This window comes from Akebia trifoliata, chromosome 3 (genome assembly GCF_017979445.1).
Source record: "Akebia trifoliata isolate Shusen 1 chromosome 3, ASM1797944v1, whole genome shotgun sequence".
Taxonomy (NCBI): Eukaryota; Viridiplantae; Streptophyta; class Magnoliopsida; order Ranunculales; family Lardizabalaceae; genus Akebia; species Akebia trifoliata.
Genome location: NC_141377.1, coordinates 10,320,736 through 10,331,307, shown reverse-complemented (window position 1 = coordinate 10,331,307; position 10,572 = coordinate 10,320,736).

Genomic DNA, 10,572 nt, shown 5'->3' with positions numbered 1-10,572 from the left:
AAGATCCAAACCATTTGGGTTAAAACACAACCCATTTCCCTCATTACAAAACTACCCTTATTTTTCCCCTCAAATTTCATACCCTTCTTCTCTCAAACCCATGCCATTACCCCTTATTTTAATCCCTCACCCTATTATATACCCTTAAAATACTTCTCAACTTCTATAAAAACCCCTTCATTCTCCTCTTACAATAACTAATGAAAATTTGATAAAAAATCCTCTAAAAACTACAACTCTCTACTCTACTCTCTTCTCAACACCCAACTCTCAACTCATCTCACAACTCACAACTCTCAACATTCTCTCAAACAAATCAAGAAAAGAAAAAAGAAGATTCATCAAGCAAAGTCAAAGGAAGACAAAGAAGGAACAAGGTGGGTTTGACAAGAAGAACACCCTCCTCAATTCCCCTCCTCTACTCATCCTTTTCTCTACACGTTGCACACACCACAATGATTTGAGTCCTTCAAGGGCCCCTTTTTCAATAAGGGTGTCCTCAATGGACTAAATCAACATCAAAGCCCCTCACACTTGAGGGCACACATTGAAGCCTTTTCGATTTTATTTTCTTTTATTTAAAAAAAAAAAGATCGAATCCGAGGTTACCACCTATGGTGGATGGAGTAGGGTGCCTAACACCTTCCCTACTCCATAAATGGACCCCCTTACCTTGAATCAAGGTTGGGCCACGTGCATTATCCAACGAGAGTCATCAAACATACAAAATGTATGATTTTTCAGAAAATGTGACATCGGGTGACCATTCACACCCTTTTACCAATTTGAATGGTGGCGACTCCAAAACACCCCAAAGTGGAGGGATGTTTCAAAATGATGCAAAATCCCATGTCCACAGGAAGGTCAAAGTCAATGTGTTGCTTTACTTAAGTAGGAAGAGAGGGAGAGCATCTGTGCTTTCATGGCTCGGTTCCGCACTCAGTTGTTGTTGGTTGAGAACCCTAATGATGATGACGTTGTTATCCAGGACTACGTTAATGCAGTCGTATCACGAATAAGGTTGCATGAGGATCTTATCACCAACCACCAGAAAGGTTGGAGGAACTGTCTGTTACGACCGAAAAATACATCATTATAAAGGAAACTCTAAAGAGCTTGACTCGGGAGGCAAGCCCAACGATGCATATTGTTTCCTTGACCAAAACAAACCTTGAAAGTAAAGAGAAAGATAAAGAAAAATGGACGAGTAGGAAAAAGGCAAGGGAGGTTAGAGGTCGGAGTTCATTGAAGTCAAGAAGGGTCTTAACACTTCTACTGGAGATACCCTTAGAAATATTGAAGTATATAAAGAATGACTTGAATTTCGTACCACCACCTCCGAATTATCGAGGGAGACCGAGAAAGTTGTATTGTGAGTACCATAAGGTGGAAGATCATCCAATTGGCGATTATTAGAGATTGAAACATGTCATTTAGGACATGATATACCAAGGAAAACTCAGATGGTATGTGGCGGGAGACAACAAAGGAGTCCAAGAGACGAGATCCTCTACCCTCCCCAACTTTCGAGGGGACCACCAGCATAAGGGGATAGAAGTCGAAGAGTCATCAACATAATCATCAAAGAATTTTGTTATGATAAAGTAGTCAGAATCTTGCATCGTACCAAGGTCAGGAAATCACAACACGAGAAGGAGGTTTACCAAGTTATAGAGGGGGCAACTGTAGCTCGGGTACTTGATTCAATATGGGGAAGTAAAGCAACAATATTTACTCAAGAGGACTTGAAAGGGCTAACCAGCCCACACAACGACGTCCTGGTCGATTCGTTGGTAGTAGGGACAATTGATTTAAAGAGGATCCTCATCGAAACTGGGAGTATAGTAGACATCATTTTACTCTCTACAACCGAACACATGAGAGCGATTGAAGGATTAGAGCAAGCGAAGGTTAGTGTGTAAGGGTTCAAAGGAAGCCCACTAATACCAACTGGGAAAAACAGTCTACTCGTAATGGCAAGGTCAGAGGTGGTAATGACCAGGTTTGTGGCAGTAGAGACTAGCTCATCATATAACGCCATATTGGGGAGGATGTGGATACATTTAATCAAGGTTGTGCCTTCAACTTATCATCAAGTCGTATGCTTCTTGACCAGTGAGGGGCCTATGGAGATCAAGGGAGACAAGGTGGTAACTCAGAACTATTTCGCCAATACAATAAAGGAGAAGAGGAAGAAGGTGCACAAGAATCGAATTGAAGAAGTGAAACCTGACTCACTGAAAAGTAAGGATCAATAGCAATTACAGAAGGAACCGTTGGCAGTACGAGTGCCAGCGGTAAAACAGTTGGAGGAGGTCGACTTAGGGTAAGAAGGTATACACTGGACTTCTGTAGGGTCAGGTATGGAAGAGGAAGAAAAAAGAAAGATGGTAGGGGTTCTGGAGAAGAAATAAAGATGTCTTTATGTGGTCATTGGGAGATATGCTCGGTATAGATCTGCAGACCATGAGTCATCACTTGCACGTGGATCCTGGGTTTCGACCTATGCAACAAAACTTGAGAGGTTAGCATCGAGGCTGAGGCAAGCAGTTAATGAGGAGGTGGCGAAGTTATTAAAGGTTAGATTTATTCAGGAAGTGCAGTACCCAACTTGGATAATAAACATAGTGGTAATACCAAAGAATGATGGTTGGGTGCGGGTATTGACTTCACTAATCTCAATAAGATATGTTTGAAGGATGAATTTCCTTTTCCAAGGATAGATCAGTTGGTAGATGCCACAACTGAGTATGAAAGGTTTTCTTTCATGGACAGGTATTCAAGATACAACCAGATCCAGCTTGATCCTGAGGATCAAGAGAAGACTACCTTTATCACAGAGTAATGGCTCTTCTATTATAAGGTGATGCCATTCGGTTTGAAGAATGTAGGGACTACGTATCAGATACTGGTCACCAAAATGTTCGAAGATAAACTTGGTGACACCATAAAAGTATAAATAGATGATATGCTCGTAAGAAATAAGCGGTTGGAGGATCATATGGATCATTTGGGAGGGGGGACGTTCACTCTATTAAAAGAGTATGGGATGCATCTCAATCCGAAGTGCACATTCGAGATTTTGTCAGGAAATTTTCTCGGATACATGGTGACAAAAATAGCAATTGAAGTGAATCCAGATCAAATAAGGGCATTGTCCAAGATGACTTCTCCGACTAGTGTGAAGCAAGTACAAAAGTTAGCAGGTCAGGTGGTTGCACTCAGTAGATTCATTTCAATGGCTTCAAATAAGTATCAGCCCCCTTTATGTTACTCAAAAAGAGGATGAGGTTCGAATGGATGGAAGAATGTGAAAAGGCTTTTTTTAGATTTAAAGGCTAACCTCAGGACACCTCTGGTCTTGAGCAAGCCAGTGGACAGGGAAACTCTGGGTATCTCCTTAGTAGCTACCTCAGTAATGATAAACTCAGTCTTGTTCAGAGTAAAGGGTAAGAAGGAGTTGTCGATTTACTTTATAAGTTAACTGTTGAGAGAATCTTATGTTAAGTACAACCGAAACGAGAAGATCGGGCTCACATTGGTGTATTTAGCTCAAAAATTGAGGTCATACTTCCAAGCTCACATGGTCAAGGTTATCACGAACTACCCACTCAGGGAAGTTTTGTATAGATCAAAGAAGTCCAGAAGAATTGCCAAGTGGAAAATTGAGTTCAAAGAATTTGATTTGATCTTGTAATCGAGAAACACTCAGAAAGGTTAGGCGGTGGCAAATTTTCTAATTGATTTCCCAATAAAATACATACACTGGGAAGAAGAAGAGGTGGAACCACTAGAAGAGAATTTACTAGACCCCATGAGTCTGAAAATCGAATGGAAGTTGTTCATCGTTGAGTTGGCCAATTTTTTGGGATCGGGCGTAGGGATGGTTTTGGTCACCCCAAGAGCTGACAAGTTATAAAAGGTGAGGAAACTGGGGTTCGGAGCCATCAACAAAAAAAATAAAATATGCAGTGGTGGTCGGAAAGCTGAATATGGCTCGGGATCTAAAAATCTAGGAACTTCAGGTTTATACAGACTCCTAGTTGGTGGTTGAGTATTATAAATAGGAATATCAGGTGAATTATGAGAGAATGACCAAGTACGTGGGGCTTGATCGGAAGCAAATGACATAATTCAAAATGGTAAAGATAACAAGGATATCCAGATATGACAATTGACATGTAGACTAATTGGCATATGTAGCAATGATGCTTGGGGATACAGAAGCCCGAACTATCCCGATTTAATTTCAAGGTAAGCAGATTACGGAGCTTGAAAAGGCGAAGAAGTGCATGTAGATAGATGAGAGTCTAAGTTGGAAGGACAAAATAATGAATTATCTAAAATCGAAGAAGCTACAAGAAGACGAAAGAAGACATGAAAGCTAGAGAAGAAAGTGGGTCGATATCTCATGGTGGATGGAGAACTCTATCAAATGTCCTACAAGGGACCACACCTGAGATGTCTAGACTTGGAAGGGGCAGAACTGGTTTTGGGAGATATACACGAAAGGGTTTGCAAAAATCATTTGGGAGGAAGGTCTTTGGCCCATAAAATAGTAACCCAAGGGTACTACTGGTCATACATGTAATGGGATGTGAAGAAATATGTTTAAAGGTGCAATAAGTGTCAAAAACACACTCAGATGATTTATCAGTCGTTGGAGGAACTCCATCCGATCGTCAGTCCCTGGCCATTTACTATCTGGGGGTTGGACATCATGGGATCATTCCCTCGAGCTAGCAAAAAAAAGGGAGTTCTTGTTCGTAGGGACATATTACTTTATCAAATATATAGAGGTCGTACCATTGGATCATATCAGATAATAAGATGGGGTCAAGTTCATATAAGAACATATCATAACAAGGTTCGGAATACCCTATGCCGTGGTAATTGATAATGTGAAGCAATTCAAAGGAAGTCAGGCCATGGCCTATTATCAAGAGTATGAAATTCAGAGGTTGAAATCCACACCAAGATATCCATAGAAGAACGAGCAAGTTGAAGCATTGGACAAGACAATGTTAAATAACTTAAAAAAAACTTGGATGAGCAGAAATGAAGATGGGTGAACGAGTTGCATAGCATGTTTTGGGCCTACCGAACCACTACAAGAAGGGGTAGTACGAGTATATCTCTGTTTGCTTTAAGGTATGGGACAAAAACAATAATTCGAACAGAAGTACAAGTACCAACATGCCGAACAAGGGTAGCTAGGGATATTGTCAACAAAAAATTCATAGCTCGGAACCTCGACTGGATGGATAAAACAAGGGAAATGGTGTTGTAAAGGCTTGGACGGTATCATCAGGAGCTAAAAAGATCTTATGATCGAAAAATGCATAAACAGATATTCAAGCCACAAGACTTGGTTTTGAGGAAGATCTTCCAGAACACACATGCTCTTAATAGTGGAAAGCTCAGAGAAAACTGGGAAGACCCCTACATCATCGACAGACTTGGGAAGGCAGTGGGCATATCATCTGTATACATTGGTTGGGAATTCAATCGAATCACCATGGAATGCTTTTAATTTAGGAAGGTACTATCAATAGGGATTAGTAATTTAGTAGTAGGGATTTCTTTAACTTTCAAATGGAATTTACTTTCTAGTTTAGTAGGATTTAGTTGAGTTTTACAAGGATTTCGAGGGCAAGGCCCCTGATTTGTGTTAATTAATTTATAAAAATGTTTATTTTTGATCAAGGTGGCTATGTATAAGAGGTAGTGTCCGAATAAGTGTTTTAGTCAAATGATAGGTTTGGTTCGATGGAAACCAAGCTTTACTCTATGAAGTGAGTGGAGCAAAAATTTATCCAAGGCAATAAGGTCGGTTCGATTGGAACCGAGCTTCACTTTATGAGGTAAGTGAAGCAAAACGTTTACCTAAGGTAATGGAACCGAGCTTTACTTTATGAGGCAAGTGGAGTAAAAATTTATCTAAGGTGATACGATCGGTTTGACGGGAACCAAACTTCACTCTATGAGGTGAGTGAAACAAAATTTACCTAAGGCAAAAGGGTTGGCTCGATGGGAATCGAGCTTCACTCTATAAGGTGGGTGAAGTTAAAAATGTATCTAAGACAATAAGGTCGTTTTGATGGGAATCGAACTTCACTCTGAGGTGAGTGAAGCAAAAATTTATCTAAGACAATAAGGTCAGTTCGATGGGAACCGAGCTTCACTCTATGAGGTGAGTGAAACAAATATTTATCTAAGGAAAAATATTCGATTTGATGGGAACTGAGTTTCACTTTATGAGGTGACTGAAGTAAAAATTTATCGAAGGTAATAAGGTTGGGTCAATGGGAACTGAGCTTTACTCTATGAGGTGAGCGAAGCAAAAATTTATCTAAGGCGAAATGATCGAATCGATGGGAATAGAGCTTCACTCTATGAGGTGAGTAAAGTAAAAATTTATCTAAGGTAATAAGGTTGGGTCAATGAGAACTGAGCTTCACACTATGAAGTGAGTGAAGCAAAAATTTATCCAAGGCAAAATGGTCGGATCGATGGGAATCGAGCTTCACTCTATGAGGTAAGTGAAGTAAAAATTTATCTAAGGCAATAAGATAGGTTTGATGGGAATCGAGCTTTAGTGAAGCAAAAAAGTTATCAAAGGCAATAGGGTCGGTTCGATGGAAATCGAGCGTTACTCAATGAGGTGAGTGAAATCAAAATTTTATCTGAGGCAATAAGGTCGGTTCGATGGGAACCGAGCTCTATAAGGCAAAAAAATCTAAAGTCATCAAAGGCAAAGATGGTTGGTTCGCTAGGAAACCGACCCTTGGATATAAAAAGGAAAGAAGAAAGGAAACATAAAAGAGTTAAGTGCATAAGGTCAGACAAAAAGAAAGTTAGTTGGAGCTTTACAAAAGGAAAAATTTCATTAACATAAATGATAGTATATCAACAAAAAAAAAATTACATAAACCTATAGGACGGGGGTATCAGAAGGTGGGAGGATAGGGGTGTTATCAACATAGGTTGGGAGAGAAGGAAGATTGGATGAAATCGGAGTATCCTCCGAGGATAGGATAGGGATGGGAGCCTTGCCTGCCATGAGCTCCAATAGAACAGCTTCCAGTTGGGAAGTAAGAGTGTGCTCCTCATTCAGAGTGTTCTCACACCCCTTGATGTTGGCGTTGAGCTCTACCTAAAGGTCAATTTTTTTACTTTTCCAAGTTATCCTTTTTTTCGCCTTCAATCTTTCAAGCCGACCCTCGAAGGCCAAGGTCGCCTGAGCCAACTGGCTCTTGCTATTCTCGAATTGGGTCTAGATATTTTCCATATAACCCTTGAGACCATCCACCTTCTTGGTCCTCGCTTCTAGGGAAGAGTACGAACTCAATAGCGCATTGGATCTCCTTGGAGCAAGGGCAAAGACGTCGTACTACACCTGATGAACAAAACAATACCAAATTAGAAAATGATAAAAAGGGAAGCGCAAAAATGGAAGAAGGGATAAGAGAAGTAATTACTTGGGTCAGGTGGCCATAGAGGTCGTCAATGAAGGACACAGAGTCTTTATCAAGGGGGTCGAAGACTTTTTTCTTATCAGAGGGGTGAAGGCTCCCCTCTATTAGTCCCCAAGCCACTTTGGGTTCGGAAATTGCTGAAGCCCCAATCGGAATCCTCACTATGAGGACATTTTCCTTAAGTGAGACCCCCTAAGTAGGAGGTCCCTCGGCCTTGAGGGCCACACCGAAAGGGATCAGGGTGACTTCCTGATCCCTTAAGATAGATTTTTTCTTTTGCATTTTGTTCTGTTGTTTAGAGCTGGTTTGGTTGACTTGGTCAGCCAAGTCACCATTCCCTGAGTAGGAGGATGTTCGGAAAGGCGTAGGGATGGAAGAAGGGTCGGCTGGTGGTAGAACGGATACATGGGTAGGTTCAACGAGGTCGGCCAGGCATTTGCAGGGGTTGGGGGGGAGGGGTTTCGGGTGATTAGTTGGAAAGACATCTCTTCCTCGGACTCAGAGTTTGAAGGCCTGAGGTAGTGGAAGAAAGAAAAATGGTTTGGAAAGGATGGTAATGGTTCTCTCCTGTATATAAGGTGGTGGGGAGGGAAAGGGAAGTGAGCCTCTTTCTGAATTCCTTGTCCCTGAGAATGGATTCAAGAATGGGAGACAACTGCAAAATTAGGAAAAGTCATTTAGCTCAGGTAAAAAACGAAAAGGTCGGAATAAAAAAACAAGAAAGAGTCCTACCTATCCAGTTAAAGTAGTGGATTTTTAAGACAGGAGTAGACTTGCCCCTCGGCATACTCCTAGGATCCTGTGAGCCTGACAGGGTAAAGAAATCATTCCTTGCCAATCTTGGGGAGTTGAAATAGAATCTTTCGACCGTGTATTTTAAGCAAATAGTAAAATCCAGATCATTTGGGGCGCATTGGAGAGTTTGTATTGTGCTTGGATGTCCACTAGACCGAGCTTTTTGTTTTTTAAGGAGCCGAGAGTTCATCTCAACCATGAAAATCAGACGAGAAAAGTTTCCCATCATTTTCCAGGGGCTTTGTGGAAGAAATTGAGGACTTTTGGGTTAGTGGAGAGAGTAGTAACCTAAGACCAATTCAAAACTGACCCCAAAGTACAACAGTGGTGTCCTTCTCCCAAGTCTCCTCAGAATCAGGTACATCATACCACTTAGTGGCCATGAACTCCAGAACGAGGAGCACGGCTCGGAAGTCTTCCATCAAAGGCCTCACAAGGACATATGACCTTTTACCCATGGTTCTTAGGGTTTTGAAATGATTAAAAGGGGAAGAAAAAAGAGGGCTAAAACGAAAATGGAAGACAGAGAAATAAAATTCAGGAACCTTAGAAAAGGTAAGGATAGAGAGTACCTACGAAGAATAATAGGAAAATAATGAGAAAACGAAGCCTTGGCCAGAAAACTCGAAGGAGAAGATGAATAAAGAAGGCAGGGTGTCTTTGAGGAAATAAAATGGTAGAAATTTGACAAAAGAAATGGGAATAAGAGCAATGAAGTAAAAAAGTAGGGTTTTTATAAGGAAGAATTCTTCGAGATACATAATATATCCAATGCTCAAAATCACCTAGAATGAGGAACACATGATGGGCTGTCTCTATCATCATTGCGCCCTAGAAACGAGGTGATTGAACACCACACGTCCTGTGCCGAGCCAATAAGGAAGTGCCACGTGGAGAAAACCAACCGTCTGGAAGGTCAAACGAGGGCATTAAATACACTCTCATAATAAAGTGACGACTCAGAGCTACATACCAGTCAGAAAAGGACACATGGAATGGCTATTAAATACACACATTGGGAACATGTGACCGACTTAACTTGTGTCATTTCAAAGATTCAAAGTTGAGAATTGTTAGATTGGTGGTAAAGTACTATAAGTTTTCTGAAGGCTGGGATGTTCCTGAACTTTTGAAAAGGGGCATTGTGGAGTGATAAATTATTCGATTATGAAGTAACACCACATGTCACTAAGGAATAGTAAAATTCATTGAGAGCATTTTTCCAATCGTAAGTGAGCAGTCGTTCGATAGTTCACCGAGAATGTGGGGCTTGAATAAAGGTCAGGAGAATGGAATTCTGTAAAAGGAAAGGGATCTAATCCCTGGGATTTTTGGATTTGGGTGACTGAATTAAAAGAGACTCTTAGAAAGAGGATCCCACACGATTCTTATCCCAAAATAGAAAGAGATAAGGCTGGAAATGTGCAAAATATAAAAAGAGATAAGGCTGGAAATGTGCAAAATATAAATTCTTACTTTGTAAATAAAAGAGGATCCCTACATCTAAGGTATGCAATTTTTCTACATTGAAACTCTGTTGAAATTTCATTGGAATTGACTTAGGCATCAAAGGTTTTGTAGAATAGGGAACATGGACGATCTCGAGGAGTTGCTGGTCATCTGATCGGGAGAAGGAAGATCTCAAGGTAATCACAAAAACCGCCTCTACATCACCCAATAATAATTCTTAGCTAAGAGACCTTCTATTTCACAATTTGTCAAGGGATGCATACCAACAAAGACCATTAAATTAAAATTTTGACAAGGACAAGATGTAGTTGCTACATGGTGAATGATAACAATGATCTAGAGATCATCACTCCCACTCTAAATCCCATCTTAAGGCTATTATTTCAGCCATCAAGTGAGATTAAATTCATAGCATTTTATTTTTGATAAAAGAGTTATTACCTTGACTATGGACCGATCACCATTACATTGGGCACAAGTAAATAAAGAAAAATTTACCTTGTTTTTTTTAATAAGTATAAATTTATTCAAGAGAAGAGAGAAGAATGTACAAAGGCAGTCGAGGTGGCCAATCTTACAAATGAACTAAAAAAAGAACAGAAACTATGTGGAGCACAAAAACTCCCACCTAAAAACAAAGTCTTCGAAAAAATAAGTACTTTTCTCAAAGAAAAGTTGACACCAAAATATAGCAACCTAATATGCAAAATAAGATCTCCCGGGTTGAAGACTCCACACCTTGGAAGACTCTCTTATTCCTCTCCATCCATAATCCCCAACACACTGCAAATGAAAGGATACAACATAGAATTTTTTCCTCACAAATAAC